Source organism: Tamandua tetradactyla, chromosome 13 (genome assembly GCF_023851605.1).
Source record: "Tamandua tetradactyla isolate mTamTet1 chromosome 13, mTamTet1.pri, whole genome shotgun sequence".
Taxonomy (NCBI): Eukaryota; Metazoa; Chordata; class Mammalia; order Pilosa; family Myrmecophagidae; genus Tamandua; species Tamandua tetradactyla.
In genome coordinates this window covers 2604020-2629452 of record NC_135339.1, presented here as the reverse complement: position 1 = coordinate 2629452, position 25433 = coordinate 2604020, and the positions used below count along the sequence as shown (strand labels likewise).

At 41.9% G+C, this 25433-nt stretch overlaps 1 protein-coding gene and 1 long non-coding RNA gene across 5 annotated transcripts in view; one reads left to right on the top strand and one right to left on the bottom strand.

Moving 5' to 3' along the window:
* The window catches only part of CSGALNACT2 (chondroitin sulfate N-acetylgalactosaminyltransferase 2), a 92125-nt gene extending 80812 nt beyond the window's left edge, over positions 1–11313 (bottom strand). Inside the window, exon 1 of the mRNA XM_077124524.1 lies at positions 11243–11313. The gene's annotated coding sequence lies outside the window, so the exon portion shown is untranslated. The remainder of the gene's footprint in view (positions 1–11242) is intronic.
* LOC143653497 (uncharacterized) lies at positions 10779–24962 on the top strand. 4 transcript variants are annotated; one of them, XR_013161329.1, is made up of 5 exons: positions 10779–11033; positions 16162–16289; positions 21083–21157; positions 22256–22324; positions 24729–24962. It is a non-coding gene; the product is annotated as an uncharacterized LOC143653497 (long non-coding RNA). The 4 variants fall into 4 exon arrangements; XR_013161328.1 differs by lacking the exon at positions 10779–11033 and adding an exon at positions 11570–11669; XR_013161330.1 differs by lacking the exon at positions 10779–11033 and adding an exon at positions 11574–11663.
* Positions 24963–25433: the final 471 nt, after the last annotated feature.

The window sequence follows — 25433 nt, the reverse complement described above, 5'->3', positions numbered from 1 at the left end:
TTCTGGCAGCTAGCAAACTAGAACAGCATTTGTTAAAATGTATCAAATTGTATACATGAAATATATGTATGTCAATTAGACCTCAATGAAGCTGTTTCAGAATTCCAATTAAGTTTTAATAATAGTGCTAAAAAGGCATTTATGAGAAAACTCCAGCTTCTTCACTAAGAACACACGTGTGGAAATTTATTGATTACAGGTTTGGATTTAAAAGCTTCAACCAACCAACCAACCAAAACAACAATGTACAGTCCATGTTAATCTGAAGGTCTCTTGTTACATCTTTTCTATTTGCTCTGTAGTTTTTAGGACAACACCAGAGTGTGAAAAATTGTTAATTCTCCAGCACTGATCCCTTACATAATTATATAACCTTTAAGCAGTTTCTGCTCAATTTTTTTATTCTACAATTTTATGCTACTACTAATATATATTTTATATATCTGTTCCAGAATACTCACATTGTAGTGTGCCAAACTAACTGCCAAAATAAGAACAATCTACGGTCCTCTGCAAAGTACATCCATTTATGGTTACTGATTTTAAAGCCTACTCTGTACAATCTCCTAAATTTTCTGTACAGAATAGTTTATTAATGCTTTCAAAAATTGAACTTATAGGAGAGTTCACTTTTTACACAGTATGCTGGTTTGAAAGGAAGTATGACCCCTAGAAAATCCATGTTTTAACCAAAATCCCATTTCATAAAGGCAGAATAATCCCTATTCAATACTGTATGTCTGAAACTGTAATCAGACCATCTCCCTGGATGATATGATTTAGTCAAGAGTAGTTGCTAAACTGAATTAGGGGACGACATGTCTCCACCCATTTGGGTGGGTCTTGATTGGTTTACTGGAGTCCTGTAAAAGAGGAAACGTTTTGGAGAATAAGAGATTCAGAGAGAGCAGAGAATGCTGCAGCACCACAAAGCAGAGAGTCCACCAGCCAGCAACCTCTGGAGATGAAGAAGGAAAATACCTCCCGGGGAGCTTCATGAAACAGGAAGCCAGGAGAGAAAGCTAGCAGATGACACTGTGCTCACAATGAGCCTTTCCAGATGAGAGAGGAACCCTGACCGTGTTCACCATGTGCCTTCTCAGCTAAGAGAGAAACCCTGAACTTCATCAGCCTTCTTGAACCAAGGTATCTATCCCTGAATGCCTTTAATTGGACATTTCTATAGACTTGTTTTAATTAGGACGTTTTCTCGGCCTGTAAACTAGCAACTTATTAAATTCCCCTTTTTAAAAGCCATTCCGTTTCTGGTATGTTCCGGCAGCTAGCAAACTAGAACACACAGACATCAAAAAAACAAGGTCATGAAATGATACGGAAAACACTGATTATCAGAGAAATAAAAACAAAACATTATGAAGTGTAACATGGGAAGGAAGCAAATCGTAACTTTTATTTCTTGATCACTTACAGAGTATTACAATGACACATGGATTCTAAAACAGGTCACTGAATAAATGGTTTGTGAGCTTTTAGAAATAAAAGTATGGATCACCAGGAGGCAGCAATCATTCAACAAAGACTTGAGCACCTACTAGGTATCAGGCACTGTGTTGTATGCCAAGAATGAGTAATACCAGATGAATCTTTTTGTCAAGTATTTCTGGGGAAGCTATACTCATGGTACCCATATTTCAGCCACACAAATGGTCATACTTTTATAGGTAAGACAAAAAATGCCAAAGGCAGCCCGTGGTACCATAAAAACAATACAAAGAGTCAAGCTACTCAAAAGCTATGTAACCCTGGGCACAACACTTAACCTCTCTGGGTTTCATCTCTAAAATAAGGTAGTTTAACTGAACAGCCAAGATTCCTTCCAAGAAGTTATGATTCCTTTGATTAAAGACAAATTGCATAAACTTACATACATAAGTTTAGCATGTTCATTTATGTTTATTAGTGTTACATGCAACATGTCCATTGGTGTTATATGTACAGCAAAATAAAAATAAAAGCAACCTAGTGTCCAAAAATAGGGGAAAGGTTAAATAAACTTTAGAATATTTATACAATGTTGAAAAAGGAATGAAGTAGAACCATAGATAATACCTATAAAAAGGTGTTGACATGTTGTAAATATTTTTCCCAGTTTGTCTTTTCTATATAATAGGTTTGGGAACCAGATGGCCTAAGTTGAGATATATGTTCTCTCATTTCCTAACTCTTCATTAGCAACAAATTCTGTAATCTCTATAAGCTTCAGTTTCCTTGTCTATTAAGTAGGGATAATTACAGAACTTAACTTGGAATGCTACTATGACAGGTAATCAAGTAAAGCTGACAAGCTTTAGGCACTTAGCATGCATTATTATTTCCCATTATGCAAAGTTTTGTTGTTAATGGACTTAAATCTATTTCTAGATATTTGATTGCTTTTGTTCCTATTGTAAATGGAATATTTTTCTTGATTTCCTCCTCAGACTGCTTATTACTAGCGAACAGAAACACTACTGATTTTTGCGTGTTGGTCTTGTATCCTGCCACTTTGCGGAACTTGTTTATTTGCTCTAGTAGGTTGGCTATAGATTTTTTATTTTTTAGGATTTTCTATACATAGGATCATGCCATCTGCAAATAATGACTGCTTTATTTCTTCCTTTCCAATCTCGATGCTGTTTATTTTTCTTGCCTAATTGCTCTGTCTAGAACTTCTAGCACAATGTTGAACAGGGGTGACAGTAGGCATCCTTGTCTTGTTTCTGATCTTAGGAGGAAAGCTTTTGGTCTTTTACCATAGGGTACAACGTTAGCTGTTGGTTTTCATAAATGCTGGTTATCATGTTGAGGAACTTTCTTTCTATTCCTATCTTTCAAACTGCTTTTATCAAGAAAGGATGCTGGGTTTGTTAAATGCCTTTTTCTGGTGTCAATCAAGATGACACCGCCATGTTTGCCAATGCTTTTCCAGTTGAGAGAGAAATCTTGAACTTCATTGGCCTTTCTTGAGTGAAGGTAACCTCTTGCTGGTGCCTTAATTTGTACATTTTTATAGACTTGCTTTAACTGGGACAATTTCATGGCCTTAGGACTGAAAACTTGCAACTTGATAAATTCCCCTTTTAAAAGCCGTTCTATTTCTGGTATATCACATTCTGGAAGTTAACAAACTAGAACAACAGTAGAAGAGATTTCTGTGGGAAATTGGCACTTAATGCTGTTCCCATGTAAACGAAAATCATTTTTCTCTTGCTGCTTTCAGGATTCTCTATTTTTTTAGCATTTCACATTCTGACTAGTATGTGTCTTAGAGTTGGTCTATTAGAATTTATTTCGTTTAGAGTATGTTGCACTTCTGGGACATATACATTCATGTTTTTCATAACAGTTGGGAAATTTTCAGCCATCATTTCCTCAAATATTGTTTCTGCTTCCTTTTCTTTCTCTTCTCCTTCTGGGTCACCCATGACATGAAAGTTTATGCCCTTTTGCTGTCATTCAATTCCCTGAGACCTTGCTCAATTTTTTTCCCATTCTTTATCAATAGATAGAATTGGAAAGTTCTGTCTGTAAGAATCTGAATGTTCCATATTCAGAATTTGAATGTTCTGCCTGTAAGAATTTGGATGTTCTATATTTTGGTTTGCTAATTCATTTGCCTGTTCAAATCCACTGCTATATGCCTCTAATGTGCTTTTAATCTCTTCTACTATGTCTTTCATTCCCATAAATCCTGTTTCTTTTCATACTTTCAAATTCTTCTTTATGTTCACCCAGTGTCTTCTTAATAGCCACCTCTTTAACCATATTTTCCTTCATCTCCTTGAATTGATGTAGGAGATTTGTTTAAACATCTTTAATTAGTTTTTCCAAATTCTGTAACTTCCCCAACTTTTACATTTGTTTCTTTATCTTGGCCAATTTTTCCTATTTCTTAGCATGTCTTATAATTTTTTGCTGATGTCTAGGCATCTGATTATCTTGATGAATTTACTCTGAAGATGAATTTCTTTGTCTTGTCTTTTGTTGTTCATTAGCTTTGTGTTGCGGTTCTTCTTTGACACTTGGTTCAACTTATTCTACACCTTGGAATTGCCTGTGGTTTTTTTTGATTCTCCAGTTCTGCCTCATGTTTTTTTTTTTCCTTTTTAAAAATTTTTATTAATAAAACTAATCAACAAACAATATGAACATTCTTTTTTTAATCACATAGCTATATATTCATCATCATGATCATTTCTTAAGACATTTACATCAATTCACAAAAAGAAATAAAAACAGAAAAAATTCGTACATACCGTACCCCTTACCCCTCCCTTTCATTGATCACTAGCATTTCAATCTACTAAATTTATTTTAACATTTGTTCCTCCTATTATTTATTTATTTTTAATCCATATGTTTTACACATTTGTCCATAAGGTAGATAAAAGAAGCATCAGACACAAGGTTTTCACAATCACCCAGTCACACTGAGAAAGCTATATCATTATACAATCATCTTCAATAAACATGGTTACTGGAACACCGCTCTACATTTTCAGGCAGTTCCCTCCAGCTTCTCTGCTATACCTTAACCAAAAAGGTGATATTTATTTAATGCATAAGAATAACCTCCGGGATAACCTCTCAACAATGTTTGGAATCTCTCAGCCATTGATACTTTATTTGTCTCATTTCTCTTTTTCCCCTTTTGGTCAAGTAGGTTTTCTCAATCCCTTGGTGCTGAGTCCCAGCTTATTCCAGGATTTCTGTCCCACACTGCCAGGAAGGTCCACATCCCTGGGAGTCATGTCCCATGTACAGAGGGGGAGGGTAGTGAGTTTGCTTGTTGTGTTGGCTGAGAGAGAGAGGCCACAATGAGTAACAAAAGAGGTTCTCTTGGGAGTGACTCCTAGGCCTAATTTTAAGTAGGCTTAGCCTATCCTTTGTGGGGTTAAGTTCATATGAACAAACCTCAAGATTGTGGTCTCAGCCTATTGCTTTGGTTGTCCCCATGGCTTGTGAGAATATCAAGAATTCTCTACTTGGGGAGATTGAATTTTCTCACCGTTCCCCCAAGGGGACTTTGCAAATACTTTTTTATTCACTGTTCAGATCCTTCTGGGATTTATTGAGGCATCACTCTGGACAAACCTACAAAATTTCATGCCCTACTCAAGGTTCCATGTACTTATGGTGTTCAGGAATTGCCTGTGTTCAACTGGTCAGCTTTACTCAACTCTTCTACATCTAATTCTTGCCCTGGGTATGTGATGCAATTTTTAGGACTGCTGGTTTGAAACTGTTATGTGCCCCAGAAAAGCCATGTTCTTTTTCCTATCAAAACTTGTGGGGGCAGACCTATTGTTTAAGGTGGGACCTTTTGGTTAGGTGGTTTCCATGGAGATGTGTTTCCACCCATTCAAAGTGGGTCTTAATCCACTTACTGGAGTCCTTTAACAGAGAACTATTTTGGAAGAAGCTCAGAGCCCAAGCAGACAGAGATGTTTGGAGATGCAGAAAGAAAATGCCCCCAGGGGAGCTGTTTGAAACCAGAAGACAAAGGACTAGCAGATGCCAACCACATGCCTTACCAGCTGAAAGGTGTTACAGACGCCATGGGCCTTTCTTGAGTCAAGGTATCTTTGTCTGGATACCTTAGTTTGGACATTTTTATGGCCTGAAACTGTAAACTTGTAACTTAATAAATCCCCTTTATAAAAGTCAACCCATTTCTGGTATAATGCATTCTGGAAGTTTTAGCAAACAAAAACACTCTGTTTAACTCCCTCACCCCCAGGAAAAGCTTCCTTCCCTCTGTTACTTCTCTGGGAATCTTGATCTGCTCTCTTTGCCTCTACAGGTTTTGTTTAAAGTTTTCATTCTTAAACAATCCTTTAGTTGCCTGTAGCTGCTTCTCCCTGGAAGGCAAATTCTGGGAGGAGGGTCACCCCGGAGAGAACTTTTCCAATTCAGTATTTCCAAGTCAAAACAGGCCAGTGACCCACAAAGGAATTATAGACCAGTTCCAAAGGGCCCTGGAGAAAGGGTCAGGAAAGATACCAAAAAGTCTTTTCTCAGCTCCCTGAAGCTGCGCTTTCCAGGCCTGCCCATCAGATGGTACTCTTCAGCAAACTGTTCCCCACAGCCCTAGGGATATATAGCCTTTAAACCTCCACCATCGGCCCCCTGTCAAAGGTGGGGTTGAATCAATAGCTGGGGTGGTTCCTATCCAGGCAAGGCTAGAACAGCAGTTCAGAGCCAATCAAATCTAAACCCAGCAATCTTAAACTTGCTGAACAAAAGCCATGATCAGTATTCAGATGTGCAACCCCCCTGCCCTTGAGGAAGAGGGTTCCTATATCCCTCTACATCCACAGCCACCAGCCAGGGACCAGACCTGAAGCAGGTCAACTTGAGGGTGGGAGATGGGTGCCAGACCCCACTGCAGTACGAGTAACCCATAATTTTTTAGTGAAGTTTTTCAGTTTCCCTTTCTGCTCTTTCCTGGATGCTCTACAGTGCTCCCCTGGCCTCTGCAGCCCCAGAACAGTCTTTCAGACAGTTCTGAGCTAACTACTAGCTGTTTTTTTGGGGGGGAAGGGGGCGGAGAAGTGAGTCCTGTAGCTCCCTACTCTGCCATTTTCCCCAGAGGTTGTACCTATACAACTTCCTGATTTTACTTCTCTACCTGAAGTAATCCAAAAGAAAATAAGTAATCTATTACTAAAATAATATCTTATTTTCTAGTATTGTTAAAATTTTGTTTTTTATAATAGGAATCCAAGTTATTTCCTCAAATAGATAGCCAACTCTTATCATTCATTACTAAGGAGTCCATGTTCTTCTCATTAATTTGAAATGCCACCTTTCTCATAAGCAAAATCCCTTTTTCAACAAGGTCTATTTCTGGCCTCAGTAAATCCAGGGTAATCAAACATTTTACCTAAAGGATCAGACAAAACATACCACAACTAATCAACTCTCTGCCTTTGTAGCACAAAAGCAGCCAAAGACAATACATAAATGAATGAGCTTGGTTGTATTCCAACGGCCACTGAAATTTGAATTTCATATCATTTTCACATGCCATGATTCTTCTTCTTTTTTTTTTTTTTTTACAACCATTTAAAATTGTAAAAATCTCCCTTCGATCACAGGCCATAGCATAACAGGTGGCCAGTCAGATTTGGCAACCACTATTCTAAACCCATAAATCTTTTTGAACTTCTAAAAGTTGTGCAAAATAAACACATAATAAAAATTCTGAACTTAATATAAGGGCAGCATACAGTGAAAAAGTCTCCCTCCTATTCCAGAGGCCCAGATTCTCTGTCCAGTGCTGGTATATCCTTCCAAATCTACTGCCATTATTAAACATCTTGGCACAAATGACCTCATATGTATATGACTTTGTACAAGTTATTTTATTTTTAGGGTAAAGCCCTAGAAATGGAACTTCTGGGTCAAATTTCTTTAAATTACTCATTTCAGCTTGTAATTTATCAGTATCTACAGGTTCTCCTTTGTTCAGGATAAGCCTCTTAGCATGGCTTTACTTCTTTTCTACCTTCCCAATCAACTTTAATATCACGTTAAATCTTTTTCCAGATTACAAAATTTTAAAATTATGCTTACTCTGGTTTATGAATCCTTTCTTAACAATGCATTAAATTTCTCAGTTATAGTTATCAACAACAATTTAGAGCTGAGAAATAAATTTTACTGTTTTCTTTCATCACCATCACCACTGGGTCTTGAATTCTACATCTATTTTTCTTGAATTAATTGTAAATTTTGATACAGTATATCCTGGGATATAGGGGAAAAGGGTTTTATTGTATCCCCTGTGTGAATGGCAGTTTGGTTAGGGATAAGATCCTGAGTTCAAAATACATTCTCTCAACACTTGTAAACACTCCTCCACTGTCATCTAATATTACATGTTTCAAATTGCAAGTGTGATTTCCATCCTTTTATAGGTAACCATGTGCTTCTCATTGGAAGCCTTTGTGAATATATATTTGTTTTAGTGTGCTAATATTGCCAGAATGCAATATACCAGACATGGGTTGACTTTTATAAAGAGGATTTATTAAATTACACATTTACAGTTCTCAGGCCGTAAAAATGTCCAAACTAAGGCATCCAGACGAAGATACCATGACTCAAGAAAGGCCAATAGCATCTGTAACCTCTGTCAGCTGGGAAGGCATGTAGTTGGTATCCACTAGTCCTTTGGCTTCTGGTTTCAAACAGCTTCCCTGGGGACATTTTCTTTCCGCATCTCCAAACGTTTCTGTCTGCTTTGGCACTGAGCTTTTTCCAAAATGGTTCTCTGTTAAAGGACTCCAGTAAGTGGATTAAGACTCACCTTGAATGGGTGGAGACATCTCCATGGAAACTACTTAACGAAAAGGCCCCACCCACAATGGAGTAGGTCACATCTCCTCGGAAATAACATAATAAAAAGATCCTGCCCAGACATTGTTTGCTCCCACAAGACTGAACCAGGAAAAAGAATATGGCTTTTCTGGGGTACATGATAGTCTTAAACCAGCATAAAATTTATCCACAAAATATATAAATTTCAACAGAATGTATCTAAGTGTCTCTTCTTCCAAATTCTTGTAAGATTCTTGGCTACTCTATTCATAAACTCATGTAATTTTGTGTAGTCAAATTTCCCTCTTTCTCCCCCTCCCTTCTTCTTCCTAATATAGCATTTTAATTGGTTCCATCCTACAGTAAGGTAGGAATGAGAAATGTACATCTACTACGAGTTGGGAGAGTGGCGAGGAGTACAGAGGAGAGTACAATGATGAAGAACAAGAACTGAGAGCACAGCCAGGATCCCTCAATATGGGCCACAACATCTTTGTACCACTATCTTTAAAGGCATACTTTCTGATCATACCCATTGCACAGATTAAGAAATAGAGGCCAGAGGGGGAGGGCTGGTCTATATTTTCTACTACTCTGTTCCCTAACTGATATACCTTTCTGTCAGGCTTAGGCTGCCAAAGACTCTTACAGGAAGCTGCTACCATCACCATCTCTATTATCATTGCTTCTCTTCCAATTTCTGGAACTTCTTGTGGATGTATGTTGGCTCTTCTGGATCTATTTTCTACATCATGGTATTCATTCCTAAATTCTCTTTATGTTTTCATGCTGTATTTTAGGGGAATCCCCTCGGATCTTTCTTTGAGATTATTTATTCAGTCTTTAGTTACATGCATTGTTAACCAATCCTTTGATGAAGTTTTTACTTTTCAATTTCACAAACCTACTTTTATAATCAAGAACTGATTTTTTTTCATAGCAGCCTGTATGTGTTTAACAGGCATGAAAACCTCCCAAATCTGAAATACAGATAATTATTTTAAAATGTTCTTATTTCTTACATTAACCATTGTCTCAAGATTCTAGTTTTTCAGTCTGGGGCTTCTCTTTCATGCTCTTGATTTTCTACAAATGTTTGGTGATTTTTGTTGTCTATTCACATTATAAATGTATGAGAATCTCATGCATGTGGTCATTATTGTATTCCTGCAGTAAATTCTATTTCTGACTAATCATATAATTCAATTTTTCTATTTCTTGTGTACCATGACAATACTAAGGTAAGTTGTTTTCCTTGTGATCCCATGATATTCCTCAATCCATTTCCTGGCTATACCTTTTTGTTATTTGGTATCCCCTAAGTATCACCAACTTGAGTAAGGCAGGTTTTAGCTAAGTATTACACAAGAAGCTTCAGGACCAGATCATCAGCAGCTCCATCAATTTAGACAGACAGTGAAACAAGTAATGGTGGTCTGCTATAAGACTGCTAAGGTTGGGCCCAGGGGAAATAACCATATAGTAGTAAATCACTTAAGTTTTGAACTCCCAAAAGTATGCTTTCCCAACCTTTGATGTTATATCTTCTAAACAGCACATTTTATTACATTAAAAAAAGGAAGATCCCACGTTAGTTCAAGTGCAATTTTTGACCTACGCCATGACCCAGCAAGTCTACACTTGTGAGAGATGCAAACAGATGTTCACCAAGAGATGCACAGTAATGTTCATGGTATTCTTAAGGCCTGAAATTCATATTATCGAAAACTGTAAACACAAATGTCCATTCAGCAGTAGCATAGTCATATATCATATACAACGGAATACCATACAGTAATAAAAGAGTGAAGTATTGATACATGAAACATGGTGGACGAATCTCACCAGCAATAGGCTGAACATACTGTCTGAGTCCATTAATTCGAAGCTCAAAATGGGCAGAACGAATAGATGACAGAAGTCAGAACAGACTGGCAGGGCAGTCTAGGTGGCTGGGAAAGGGAGAGGAAACCTCCTGGGGTGATGGAAATGTGTTGGAGGGATAATTCGATCTCCGTGGTGGCTACACAAGCTAAGACGAAGGTTAAAATTCATTGAACTGTACACGTAAGATCTATGCGTATGATCACTACACTATAGGCATTTTATACCTCAACAAAAAAAGTCAAGAATGGAAAAAAAATTGTAATTTCCAAACCGTTTGGGACTAAAACTATGCTTATCCAAGGTCGAAATTCTCCGAGCCAGGAATACTGGAAACCCAATATCCCTGACCCGACAATCTTGAACGAACAGTACCAGAGTCACAGCAAAACTGGGCCGAGCACTCCCAGTCTCCCCACGGGCACGTTCTAAAGCACTGTTTCTAACACGACCTTATGAAAAGACGGCAGGAGTCCGCCAGGCCCGCAGGCCCAGCCCCGAGCACACCGAGACGACGAGCTGTCAGGACGGAGCGCGCCGAGGCGGACACACGTCCGGGGGTCCCCGACGCCCAGGGCTCGAGCGTCCGAATCCCACGTCGTCCCGCCCACGACGCCACCCCAAATCCAATCTTACAAACCATCCGCCAGCAACCTGCTCAGGAGCGGCGCGGCTTCAGGACGGCATCTCCGGAGGCGGCCTCCGCCCCCCCGAGCCGCGCATCTCCCGGGGGCGGTCAGCGACCCCCGAGAAGACCACGCGGACGCCGCGAAGAGGGGCACCGGACTGAAAAGTTTAGCCACCGACAAAGAGAGGAGGAGGTGGTGAGTGGATTTAAAAGGAACATAGCGGCGATCAAAATAGAGCCCTGACACGCAAACCGACCGTCTGCCGGCGGCGCGGTCTTCGGACGAAAACCCAAGGCGCTTTCGCGGAACCCCGAGCAGACGCCCACGGGCTCGTCCGCCAGGCGACCCGACCGGCGCGAAGGGCGCAAGGGGCAGGGGGCGAGGCCGGGCGGCCGCGTACTCACCGCGTTTGCGGGCTCCGGCGCACGGCGGCCGCCGCGGACACACCCGGGCGAGGCCCCAGGGCCGCCGCCGCCGCCGCCGCCGCCTCGGCCGCCGCCGCCGCCTCAGCCCCTTCAGCCCCGCGCGCGCCGCCGCGCCGACTACGGCCACTTCCGGAGCGCGCGAGGAAATGAGGCCGCCGCGGCACGCGCCCGCCCCGCCCCCCACACCCGGCTCCGCCCCCCCACCCGGCTCCGCCCCCACACCCGGCTCCGCCCCCCACACCCGGCTCCGCTCCGTCCCCTCACGCCCCGGCCCCGCCCCGCCCCCCCACACCCGGGCCCCGCCCCCGCCCCCGCCCCCGCCGAGCCACACCCAGAGCCTTGTGTAGGAAGCTCCGTAACTGGCACCTGGCCTGTGTTAGCTCGTCATCAGTTGAAAGACGTGCGTGTGCGTTACTCCTTGTTGTCACCCCGAAGACCAGGCGTGGGGGCTGGACGGCCAGTGGCCGAGGAGGCCTGGAGAGGCGGGGTGGAGCCCACATGCAGGGCGGCGGCAGGCCCTGGAGGCGGGAGGCGGACACCCGCTCCTGCAGCTGCCCTGCCTGGTGTGAGCACCGTGCGGGGCCGGAAGGAGACTTTTGCCCGATCGGCCACCGCAGGGCTGTCGTGAGGCTGCTGCTGGCCCGGAGACAGCAGGAGTCTGCGTCGGCACCGAGCTCAGGGCTGATGCCCTGGGAGGCCCCCAGGGCCCCCCAGGCGTGCTAGGCAGCACAGCGAGGCCTGGGAGGGAGCCTGGCCCTGGCGGCCAGGCCCTGTACTTCTTACCTCCTCTCTTCCACAAGGGAATGTGCAGGCAGACGTCCTGGAAAATCACTTGGAGGTCTGTCATTGTATTTTAGTGAGTGGAGAGAAAAATGAGCAAAAAATTCCATCTCTGCAGTCGCCCTCCATTGAACTCCTTTATTACAGAGCCTCCTCTAAGAGCTGGCTCTGGAACCTGACTGCAGCCGCCCCCCGTTTCCTTTTTGCCCCTCAGCAGGCTCTCTGGGCTCAGCCTCCTGAAGCCTCAAGCTTGTCAGTTGTGCTTTTAGGATAGTAACAATGCCCTGCCTATGCTTCTAAGGTTCTTGGGAGGTTTAGTTGCAACTTCCTATTTGAAGCATTCAGCCCTGTGCCCGCAAGTGGCAAGTAGTTGGTAGCTTATTGTCATCATTAAATGTTCTCGGTGCCGCTGGGAGGTCCTTCTTCTCTTACAGAAGTGGTCATCCAGGAGGAGAGGACTTGCACTGCTCACAGCTCCTTTCATTGTCTGACAGTTCTTGTTTCAACCCACTTGTTCTCCTTGGAGGGGCTTTATGGGCCCTATGGGCTGACAGGTTCGAGCCAGCCTACTTCTGAGCCAGGCTTGCTGAATTTTCCACAGTCTCTGCCCACCCACAGGTTTCACTCCTCACTACTTGTGAGCACATATAAATATTTATAGTTCCGCCACCCCTCCCCCAACCTGACCCAAACTGGTGAATTTGTCAAGTGATAGATCCTCTGGGATTCTGTCTTCCATCTCCTAGGTCTTTGCACATAGTAAGTTTTCAATACATATGAGTTAAATTGGTTAAAATTAAAATGTGCAAGGAACCTTCCTTCGCCCAGAATCTGTGTCACATACCAGCTGCTTGAGCAGCTGGCATGTGGCTCAAATTCACTGCACCTCTTAAATTTTCCATATTCTGCTGGGGAGATCAGTCTTGTGTGAATCTGGCTAGTACAAATCACTAGTGACTGGACCTGTCATGGATTTTGTTTATCTCGCAAGTGTGCAATGAAGAGGTAAATTATTTTTGGGGGGAAGAGTCAGAGAATTTGAGAAACTCTAGCAAACGGTTCAGAGCACAGAACTGGCCCATACAAGAGAATAAAACAAAAGTACTTTAAAATACTTACGGTGTTACACAAGTAAAGATAAATGGTAGCTCACCAAACTATCATGGAATTTTATCAGGGTGACAGCTCAGAAGCTCTAATGGAGCTTATTTGTTGTAATTCTGGCCCACACTTTGGCATCACAGAGAGGAAATGCAGTCCTCGATCTTGAGATGACATCATCCTGGATTTAGGGGGACCGTAAATCCAATGACTGGATTTAGGAAGAAGAAAGGTCACAGAGAGACACACAGAGACGAAGGCCATGTGAGGATGGAGGCGGAGAGTAGAGCCACAAGCCAAAGAACAACAGAGCTACCAGAAGCTGCAAGAGACTAGGAAGTATTCCCTCCCAAAGACTTCACATGGAGCCCGGTTCTGCCAACACCTGGATTTCAGACTTCTGGTCTCCAGAACTGGGAGAATACACTGCTGTTGTTTTAAGTCACTAGATTTGAAGTACTTTGTACAGCATCTCTAGAAAACCATGACAGAGTTTGGTTTTGGAAGTTCATGACGCACAGGCGCATTTGTACCCTTGTCCTCTAACCTCACGTCCAGTACCAGCCAATGCTTTGTCTGCTCTATCCCTCTGTGGCCACTGGACACTGTAAGTTGGACAGGACTGTCTGCTCAACAAACAGGGACTCAGCCTCTCCCATTCTCTGCCTTTCCCCTGCCAGGCATAGGACCCAGACCTTTCATAGCTGCTCACCACATAGCCGCTGAATACAGGAGTGAAGGACAGCAAACCCTGTGGCTCTAACTTTCCTGTAGTGGACAACCATGGATTGGAAAAATAAGTTTGTATCTCTACTCAAGAAAACTCAGAGCAACTTCACTTACTATTGTGTTGCAGCTGGTGATAGAACCAATCCCTCCATGTTAAATATCTTTTCTTTCTTTGTCTTCTTTGGTTAGCCCTGCAAATGCTGGGTTTTATTTTTCATTTATAGCACTCAGTTTTCTCCTCATATCCCACTCCTTCCTTATTGATCATAATCTGTCCCACATCTAGCACATTCTGAGCCTGTATTATGCCGTCCTCTCAGTAGTCCTGTGAGGGAGATTATAATCCCCCGTTGACAATTAAGAAAACTGAAACTTGGAAAGGAAACAGCCGGGCTTTTCCAGGACAGGACCTGGGTCATGCAATCAAAGCAGCAGGGTTAATTAATTGTCACTTCTTTTACACTGCCTTTTAAATCCTACATTAGAGTTGTTTTGAAAGTAATTGAGGTTCTCCCGCCAATAGATTTTGATTGGTAGCTTTTTATTCGTCTTACTTAATAGCTGAGTTGAATACTAAATGTATGTAATTAGAGTTTGGGAGAGAAGAAAATCCATAGTTTAAACTCTATGGCAGATGATGGATGACTTAGTAGGGATTATAAATAAATAGTTCCCTTGGGGAAAAATGCTATAGTAAAATTGTGGTGTGTTTAACATCCAGAGAATGTAGTTTTTTTTGTTTTTTTTTTTTAATTTTTTTATTAACGGAAAGAAAGAAAAAAAAAAGAAATTAACACAACATTTAGAAATCATACCATTCTACATATGCACTCAGTAATTCTTAACATCATCACATAGATGCATGATCATTGTTTCTTAGTACATTTGCATCGGTTTAGAGGAACTAGCAACACAACAGAAAAAGATATAAAATGTTAATATAAAGAAAAGAAATAAAAGTAGTAGTAATAGTAAAAAACAACAACAACAAACAAACCAACAAGCAAACAAAAACAAAAAAAACCCTATAGCTCAGATGCAACTTCATTCAGTATTTTAACATGATTACTTTACAATTAGGTATTATTGTGCTGTCCATTTTTGAGTTTTTGTATCTAGTCCTGTTGCACAGTCTGTATCCCTTCAGCTTCAATTACCCATTGTCTTACCATGTTTCTAACTCCTGCTGAACTCTGTTACCAATGACATATTTCAAGTTTATTCTCGAATGTCCGTTCACATCAGTGGGACCATACAGTATTTGTCCTTTAGTTTTTGGCTGGATTCACTCAGCATAATATTCTCTAGGTCCATCCATGTTATTACATGGTTCATAAGTTTATCTTGTCTTAAAGCTGCATAATATTCCATCGTATGTATATACCACAGTTTGTTTAGCCACTCTTCTGTTGATGGAGATTTTGGCTGTTTCCATCTCTTTGCAATTGTAAATAACGCTGCTATAAACATTGGTGTGCAAATGTCCGTTTGTGTCTTTGCCCTTAAGTCCTTTGAGTAGATACCTAGCAATGGTATTGCTGGGTCGTATGGCAATTCTATATTCAGCTTTTTGAGGAACCGCCAAACTGCCTTCCACAGTGGTTGCACCCTTTGACATTCCCACCAACAGTGGATAAGTGTGCCTCTTTCTCCGCATCCTCTCCAGCACTTGTCATTTTCTGTTTTGTTGATAATGGCCATTCTGGTGGGTGTGAGATGATATCTCATTGTGGTTTTGATTTGCATTTCTCTAATGGCCAGGGACATTGAGCATCTCTTCATGTGCCTCTTGGCCATCCGTATTTCTTCTTCTGGTAGGTGTCTGTTTAAGTCTTTTTCCCATTTTGTAATTGGGTTGGCTGTCTTTTTGTTGTTGAGTTGAATAATCTCTTTATAAATTCTGGATACTAGACCTTTATCTGATATGTCGTTTCCAAATATTGTCTCCCATTGTGTAGGCTGTCTTTCTACTTTCTTGATGAAGTTCTCTGATGCACAAAAGTGTTTAATTTTGAGGAGCTCCCATTTATTTATTTCCTTCTTCAGTGTTCTTGCTTTAGGTTTAAGGTCCATGAGAATGTAGTTTTAAAAAATACAGTTTTCCCCCAACAATCAGAGCATAGTTGAAGCTTTCCTTTTCTTTTTTTTTGCCACCATTAAACTTTCCCACTCTTCTCCCTGCCTTTGAGTGTCTGCCAAATGCAAATGATGAGGTGGAGTCCCTTGTCAGCACAAGCTCTGAATCAGTAGCCTTAGTTCTTATTTGGATGTTCTTAATTTCTTTCCAGTTACTGGGGAGGCCCCACCAAGACCCAGCCTGCACTGCCCGTTGTCATGGGCCCCACCCTTTGACTTGGCACGGTACCCACTGGCCGCCTATGCCTTGCTGTTTGCAGCTCGAGTCTGTGCTGTCATGGTAAATGAGCAATGGGTCAGAGCGCCCCTTACTTTGCATTGAGTTCTGTGGCTATTTATTTTCAGTTTTGTACCTGGGTTTTGGTTTCGGTTCTCATTTGTTAGACATCTTTGATGGAATCAGGCCACTCCTTTTCCTCCCTTTTTGTGTCACTGTTTTGTGTTGGTTGTCTGTGATCAGAAAGGAGCCATAGGGTAGATCACGGTATAGGCCCTGCGAGCCTGCTGTTTGAACGGACCTCACGCACGTGTGAGTTTGCGGCTCTCACTGGAAAGGTGTTCACTTGGGCAAACTTTGCTGGGTTTTACCAATAAGATTGGAAGAGGTTCTTTTCCATCTTGACTGTTTTGTCGAAAGCTTGGCTTTGATCCAGAGGAGGTCTTCTTTTTCATTTTCCTCCTGCTGGGGAGGCAAATTGTCAGGTCGGCACTTGGAGGCAGCCAACTGCCAGTCACTGAGACATGAGATCATAAGCATTACATTTTGACTGACTGTTGCTGGCTCTCATGGTGTCATCTAAGTCTTCGTTTTTTCTCCAGGAAAAAACTCCTTTTCCTTATATGTACTTGTAGTAGTTTGAAGCTGTTATGTACCCCAGAAAAGGCCATGTTCTTTTAATCCATTCCTTTGGGTGCATACCTAGTGTGGGTGGGACCTTTTGACTAGGTATTTCAATTGAGATGTGACCCAGCCCATTCAAGGTGGGTGTTAATCCTCTTATTGAAGGCCTTTATAAGATAGTAAATACACATAGAAGCTAAGAGATGAAATTCAGAGAATCAGAGAAGCTGAGAGACAAGGACAGCCTCAGAAGCTGAAGAGGAGGCCACAGAAGCTGAGAGAGGAGGCCACTGGACCCAAAAGTTGAACGCAGTGAAACCCAGGAGAGAAGGACCAGTAGATGCCACCATGTGCCTTCCCATGTGACAGAAGGGTCCAAGCTCGCCAGTAACTGGTCTTCAGAGTAGGTATTGTCCTGTAGGTGCCTTAATTGGAACATTTTCATGGCCTTAGAACTGTAAATTTGTAAGCTAATAAATCTACATTGTTAAAAGCCCGTCCATTTCCGGTATGTTGCTCTTCATCAGCTTTACCAAACCAAAACATTACTTTAATTACGATACTCATTCTTGTGCCAATCTGTCTAAATGATATAACTTCACGAGGGACCTTCAGTGGCCACTTTGGGGAAATGCTTGATTTGAATGAAGCTGTTTATTTGAGAGGCATCTAAGAGAAGAAAGGAATAGGATTTCTCAGGCCCTAAAGGTAGCATTTTTTGATTGGTATTCAGTGGCCTCCAAATGGAATTCTGATTCATAAATTGCTTCAGTAAAAGATTGTTTGGCTAAAGCTAATGAGTGAGGTGGCTCACTTCCCAACCAGCAATCTACTGATGAGGACACTCGTAGATATTCTAAATAAGAAGGAACACTAGGAAGAAGATTGTCCAGTCTTACAAAAGAAAAGCCAAGACAAGAAATCCGTCACTTCAGGTCAATAAGGGTGGAAGGAAGGAAAGGGCACCCATTAGTCTGCCCTTTTGAACACTCAGATTGAATAAACTATAAATATGGACAGCCAGTCCTATCAGCTCCAAGTGGTATGGGCACTTTCTCCATTAAACCCTGCCACCCTTTTTCATGCTGTTCCTCAGAGCAAACATACCATGCAGGGTGTAGGTGTTTCAAATAACTCACAGATTTTCTCCATATTCCAGCCCTTAACTACAACCTTGAGTTCTTCAATTGAGTACAAATGAAAAATGTTTCTTCCTGCTTCATAATACCACCCCTGCAAATTTAACAGACAGACTACTTTGCAAATGGAATTGCAATATGAAATGCAGGCCAGAAGGGCTACTTCTTGAGATTTCAGGGGACTCTTCATAATCAGGTTGTCTTCGCTCTTGAAATATCTTTGCCTTCTCTTTTATATTTAATGCATACCCAGATAAGGATTTTGACCCTTACCTGACACATTATGGGCTAAAACATTTTACTGATATATAAAAAATAATTGGATCAGAACCCATTAAAGCTCAGATAGATCCTACCAATCTGTTATCAAACTTCCCCCAATATCCCTCAAAGCCAGTAGCAATGGAAGAGCTCAAGCCTCTACTTGAAAGTCTCATATCCAAAGATCTCCTTGTACCCTGCACTAGTTCTGAGGTAACACTCCTTTCCTGCCAGTAAAGAAACCAAAGGGGTGAGGATATCAACTTGAACATTCAAGACCCCAGGGCCACTGACAAAATTATTATCCCTCATTTTCCAGGAATAGCTAACACAAATGCTATCCTGTCATCAATTCTTCCTGAAGCCATGGCTTCACCTTAGTGGACCTTTGCCCTGCCTTTTTTAGTGTGCCTCTAGACCAGGAGAGTCAAAACCTTTTTTTGCCTTCATTTGGGGAGGACAACAATACACCTGGACAGTCATACCCCAGGGATTTACTAAAGCCTCCTCCTACTTTCCCAGGTCCTGTGTTAAGACTTAAAAGATCTAAATTTCCCTTGTGATTCAGTTCTGGTACAGTATATAGATGATCTTCTTCTTTATTCAGAGAAAAAATGGAGCCTATAAAAAGTATTTCCTTTACTTGCCTTCTAAACAAATGGATTTTATAAAGGTTGAAACTCATGTGAAAAGAGATAATATGGAAGCTAAAGGAAATCTGGCAGATCATTATGGCAATCAAGCCATCTTGACCAAGGTTATGATTCTTCTAAACTCTCAAAGGATAAATCTATGAAGGAAACCAAAGTGGCTAAAATATATCAGCATCATTTAATCCCTGATTTTGAAAAGGAAGAATGGAAAAAAATCTGGTTGTACCCTCCACTCAGATAATCTCTGGTGCTCCCAAGCTAGCTGCTTGGTGACCCCAGATGATTTCAAGTGGATATTAGCTAAATTTCTCTGTGAAACCACTCATGAAGAACAGACAAATTGGCTATTTTCTAAAATCAGAATTAGAGGAAAGCTTCTAAAAAGACAGCTGAGGTTATGTCTCACATGTCAGCATAATCTTGGAAAATCTATAAAGGTGGAATAGGACCAGAAACCAAAGCCTCAAGAGCTCTTTGAACATCTTCAGATGGACATCATATAGCTTCCAACCTCCATGGGACTTGAATATATTTTAATTATTGTGTGTCTATCTTCAGGATGGTTTGAAGCATTTCATTACTGAAAAGCTACAGCCCTTATAGTCACTACAATGCTGCTTCATTTTGTGTTTCAACCTGAGACATACCAACTGTTCTTGTATCCTGGCTGCTAAAACAAATACCATGCAATGGGGTGGCTTAAAGCAACAGGAATTTATTGGCTCACAGTTTCAGAGGCTAGAAGGCTTGCTTCCTCCCAGAGTCAGTATCTGTTGGCTGGCCAGCAATATTTATGGTTTCTTGAATTTTCTGTTACATGGCAATGTACATAGGCTTGCATCTCCTCTGTCTTTTCTGGGTCCCCTTGATTTCCAGCTGCTGGATGTTCCCTATGGCTTCCCTCTCTGCCTGACTTTCACTGCTTATAAAGGACTCCAGTAATCCAGATTAAAGCCCAATCTGATTTAGTTGGGTCACATCCTAACTGAAGTAACACCTTGAGAGCTCTTATGTACAGTGGGTCCACACAAATCAGAATGAAGACCAAGACCATGTCCAAACTGGGGTATGCTATTCAGGCAACCACAGTCCACCCTCTGGACCCACAAAATACATGTTCTTCTCACTTGCAAAATTCATTCATTCCATCACAACATACCCAAAGCCTTAAGTCATTTCAGTAATAATGCTAAGTACAAAATCTCATAAAAATCAGGTATGGGTGTGTCCATCCAAAGGCAAAAACCCCTATGTCTGTGGATCTGTGAAACCTAGAAAACAAGTTACCTGCTTTCCATATACAATGGTGGAACAGGAACAGGGTAGACATTTTCATTCCAGAAGGGAGAAGTTGGAAGGAAAACAGGGGCCATTGTTCCTAAACAAGTCCAAGACCCAGTAGGGCAAACTCCATTAGATTTCAAAATTTGAGAATCATCTATGGATTGATGTTCTGTCCTCCAGGCCTGATGGAGATGAGCTCCACCCTTCCAGAGGCTTGTGCAACCATGATCTCCTTGAACACTTGGGTGAAGGCCCCACCCTCTCCAAGCATCAGAATGATGGCTAGACTCTCCATTAATGACAGCACACAGGCCCCATGACTTCCAAGCACTGGGGTGGTGGCACTCTCCCTGAACAACAACAGGGTGCAAGGCCCACGTCTTCCAAGCATGAGGGCAGATAGTTTGCCCCCTCTAAGCACAGAGGCTGGCATGCCCTTTCTACACACATGGATGGGCCTACTTTCTTGGACTGAGATCTCTTTGGTCCATACCTCAGCTTCCATGGTTCTGCCGTTGAAGTCATTCATCTTTTCAGGCATTGCTTCTGTTCATAAAATTTTTGCAAAAACCTTGTTGGCTTCACATGAAGTTCAAGAAAGTCCAAATTCTCAGATGATAGAAATTTCTAATGATCCTTCCTGGATACCTGCTTTTCTAATCCTCCTTCTCCTGAAGTGGCTGACTGGATCCATGTGTAGCCATACCTTCTTTAGCTCACATGGAACCCTGTTCTCTGGAAACTTATTTCGTGGAAGCTCAGGGAGGCCCCTGGTAGAGTCACTTCTGGCCCTGGTCTCAGAGCAACTGGAGAGGTGGAGAATTTTCCAAATTATTAATTGCTGAGTTTCTTGTTCTTAACAGTTCAATACTCAGTTTATCTCTTTCCTCTCTAGATTCACTGTAAGCTGCATGGAGAATCCGGGCTGCATCTTCCACACTTAGCTTGGAAATCTCAGTTAAATATCCAAGTTCATTGCTTTCAAGTTCTGCCTTCCATCCAATATCAGAATCCAACTTGGTCAAGTTCTCTGCCACTACGTAACAAAGATCACCATTACTACAGTTTCTAATAACAAATTAATAATTTTCTTCTAAGGCCCTATCAGAAGTAACTTTAATGTCCATATTCTACCAATGGTCTCTTCAAAGCAAACTAGGCCTTTTCTATCAAGCACCTCAATTCTTCCAACCTATGACCATTACCCAATTCAAAAGCCATTTCCACATTTTTAGGTATTTGTCATAGCAGCACTCCACATTTTGGTACCAAAAACTGTTTTAGTTTCCTGATGCTAAAACAAATACCATGCAATGAGTTGGTTTATCAACAGAAATGTATTGGCTCATGGTTTCAGAGGCTAGAAGAGGCATGCTTCCTTCTGGGGTCAATATCTTCTGGCTAGCTGAAATCTTTGGGGTTCCTTGGATTTTCTGTCATGTGGCAATGCACATGGTGGCATCTACTCCTTCCTCTTCTGCTTTTAAGGACTCCAGTAATCCATATTAAAGTCCAGCCTGATTCAAGAAGGCCACACCTTAATAACATCTTGAGGAGATTTTATTTACATTGGTTCACACCCACTAGAATGTAGGCTAAGACCAAGAACATATCCAAACTGTTGTACACAATTCAACTTTTATATCAAGTGACCAAGGCACACACTTTATAGGAATAATTAGAAGTACCTCTCTAAGGCATTACCCCATACTAAAAAATTATACTGTTTTTACCACCCACAATCTTGTAGAGAGGTTGAAAGAACCAGTGGAATCCTCAAATTAAAATCAGCAAAGCTTTCAGAAGCCCTTGAGATCCCTTTTCCAAAGGTAGCTCTTATGGCCACATGGCTCACTCTCTTGGGGGCACATCATTTATCCCCCTATGAAATGATAATTGGGAGGCTCATGTGTTTAGGGATTTCCCCTCCCATACAATGCCTTGTTGCATGCAGTTATGGCAAAATATTGCAAGAGACTCATATACTATACCCAGTCCCATCACCAACAGGTTAAGGCCACCTTCCCATAACAACCTCCTAAACCACCTCTTCGTTATCTTCAACCAGGAGATTTCATCTATTAAAAGAGACATCAAAGAAGAACAACTCAAACTTCTTTGGAAGGGAACTGATCAGGTACTGTTAACAACAAGCACAGCAGTGAAACTTCAGGGAATTATTCCTTGTTCACAACTAAACAAACAATCCAAGGGTGCATGGGTGGTTCAGTGTTAGAATGCTTGCCTTTCATGTGGAAGACCCAGGTTCAATTTGTGGACCATACACCCCCCCAAAAAAAATCCAGAATTATGCACAATTAGAAGGCTGTTATACAGGGGATCTCAATCTTAGGATTCTAAGAGATCCTCTAAAGCAGGAGCCAATCTCTGGAAGTAGATAGCCAACTCAAGACCTTCAGAACAAGCTGATAAGCACAGAGAGTGGACAGCTTCCATCCAAGATGTCAGACCACGACCCCTGTCTATTTCCTGGGTTTTAAAAACGTGCTTGTTTATTCTTCTTCTAATTTTCCATAGACCCCTGATTGTCTCCAACTTCTCTTTTCTTTCCTCTTTATTATAATTGTTAGGTCAGAATATACTCAGTCTAATGCCATCATTATCCCAAACAGTAGCCACTGCCCTCAACCTTGCCGATTTTGGGGTACGCTGTATCATCAGGTCTCATGATAAACTCCTCCAGGCAGTTCTGGTCTCATCAGACAAGAGCATGGGGAATCACAGTTGATGGAATTTCCACATGCACCAACATGGTGCATGCACCAACATCCATCTCTGACTTTGCTAGTATCCCTCTCTATCAGAAAGAGAACTAATTATTACAATCTACTGATCAGATCCAAGGTAATTCTAAATTTGAGTGCAACAACTTTCATAGGGCAACAGGTGAAATGCTTGCCACCTGCAAGAGAATAATAGCAACTCATAAATATGTAACCCAGCTAAGGCCTTTCCAACCTGTGTTATGAAACAACTCGCCTTTTCCTGAATCTATACATGCCCTTACTGGATACTACTTCCTCTGTGACCTGAATGCCTGGTCCTGTTTGTCTCAGACTAACACCTCATGCACTTTAGGAAAGAATCTGAGAATTGTCTTTACACAGAAACCCTGATTTTACAAATCATCAAGCCTGGAAATTCCAACTCAGATGTGAGCTCCAAAATTAAGGCCACTCTTGATTAATCAAGTATAGTACCTGGGGAGAGTACTAGCTCATTGTTTATTCAACCAAAGCAGTGTTCCCACTGGTGGGAACCACACATATAAGAATGTAAGAAACTTATCATCGACTCTGGCAGAAGTTATTAATGATTATACCTCTGCCTTAGATGGAATACAGGTCAGACTCAACTTGGCATGGGTAGCAATAGAAAATGTCATTGCTCTAGATTTCTTGTTGGCTAACCATGGTGGCATCCATGCAATTGCTAATACATTTTGCACAATTAGAAGGCTATTATACTTCTATATATAATACCCTACCTGTTTCCTTGGATCAAGGAAATAGGCAGGGTATAACAGGCTACACATTGCCTTAAGGCAAAAGCTCCTTAGTTCTCTAAGGTTGATCCTTATAGCCTAGCTGGGATTTGTTCTTAGCTTGGACTGGGCAATTGGGGTTCTTGGTTCAAAGCATCCGAAGGGATATGAACTGTCCTTACTTTTGTCATTCTGTCATGATGCTGGCCCCTCATGTTCTGTCCAGTCTTAAATGTTTCTGCATACCTGCTGTCTTGTCAGGTGATCACCATGATGATCCAACAACAAAAAAGTCAAGAGGACATCACGATACAGTTGACTTTGGACACAACCAAACCATCCCTGAGCAATGAATATCTGGATCACTAGCATTCTTGCATTGGTCAACCTCTCAAAAGCTAGAAAATGACCTCAAAGTGGAACTCAGATAATAGGCAAACAGACAATGGCCAGACCACATATGACCAAAGAACTCTGACCGACAACCAGCCTGGGGAGCCACACCACAACCTCCACAGCAGCTATAAACCTAGAATAGTCAAGACTGATGACACTTTTCTATTTTTTGGCCCCCACATCCAATTCACAACCAAGTCGGGAAGCCAAATGTGCTCCCCAAACCAATCCTATTGGGTTCCCTGCTTCTAGCTAGCCTGCCTCCAGCTTCACCATGCCAACAGCCTTCCACCAGATCATACATGAAGCCTTTCCTCCTCCCTTTGTTTTTCACTATAAAACTTTCCCAGTCTGCTGCCTGCCTTTCAGTATCTGCTTGAAGCAAGTGATGGTGCCTGACTCCCTTGCCAAAGCAAGCTCTAAATAAATAGACTTAACTTTTTCTCATTGGGGTGTTCTTTATTTCCCCAAAACTAAGGATTATGGTAATTGTTGGGACCCCTCTTAAAAGTACATTTGATCTGTCATGCTGCTTTTATGTCTTTCAATGAGGATTTTGCAAGTGAACAGAATTCTTCCATCCTTTGTGCCATTTTAAATCTTAACAATCACTTCCTATAACCACACTTCTCCTTTACAGATGCTGACAGAGTCCCTCAAACCCTGAGCATGCTCCTTTACCCGGGAGGATCTGAGCGATCTGAGCGCTTCGGCTTTTCAGTCTCTGTGACCACAGGGTCTCCAGGAAATGTTTCAAATGTTTCAACTCTCAGAAGGCACAAAGTATGGAGCGAGTGCTGTGCCCTCTGGGAGAGAGGAGACTCCAAGGTTTGCTCTGCTGCTGTTCACAAAATTGATTAAACAGAAGCATGGATACCTAAAATGAACTCTGTATATTTATTCAAGGAATTGACAGTTTGCATGGTAAATATTACCTGTGCATGAAACAGATAAATCGTTTCCCTTCTCAAAAAGTGAAAAAAAAAAGGTGCCTTGCAGGGTTTTAGAATGCGCTTTCCTTACCTTGCCTGCTGACACTTTTAACATGAATTGCGGTGGGAGGAGGAAGTGGGTGGCCTCTTTGCAAGATGCAAAACTCCTGAAGGCAGTTCTTGGGGTGCTCTTGGGCCAAGGCTCCCTTCAAGACACCAGGCCCCATTTCCCCTGCAACGCTGAGGTCGCTGTAGTGACTGGCCTCCCTGCCCAGGCTCCTCTGCTTGGGCTTCAGCTGGCCAGGTCCTATGATTTAGCACATCCCAGAAGCATCTGCAAAAACATCTCATCACTTTATGCAGCATTCAAAAAATTAGTCACAAAGATTAACCATGATTGCTTTCAGGCGTTC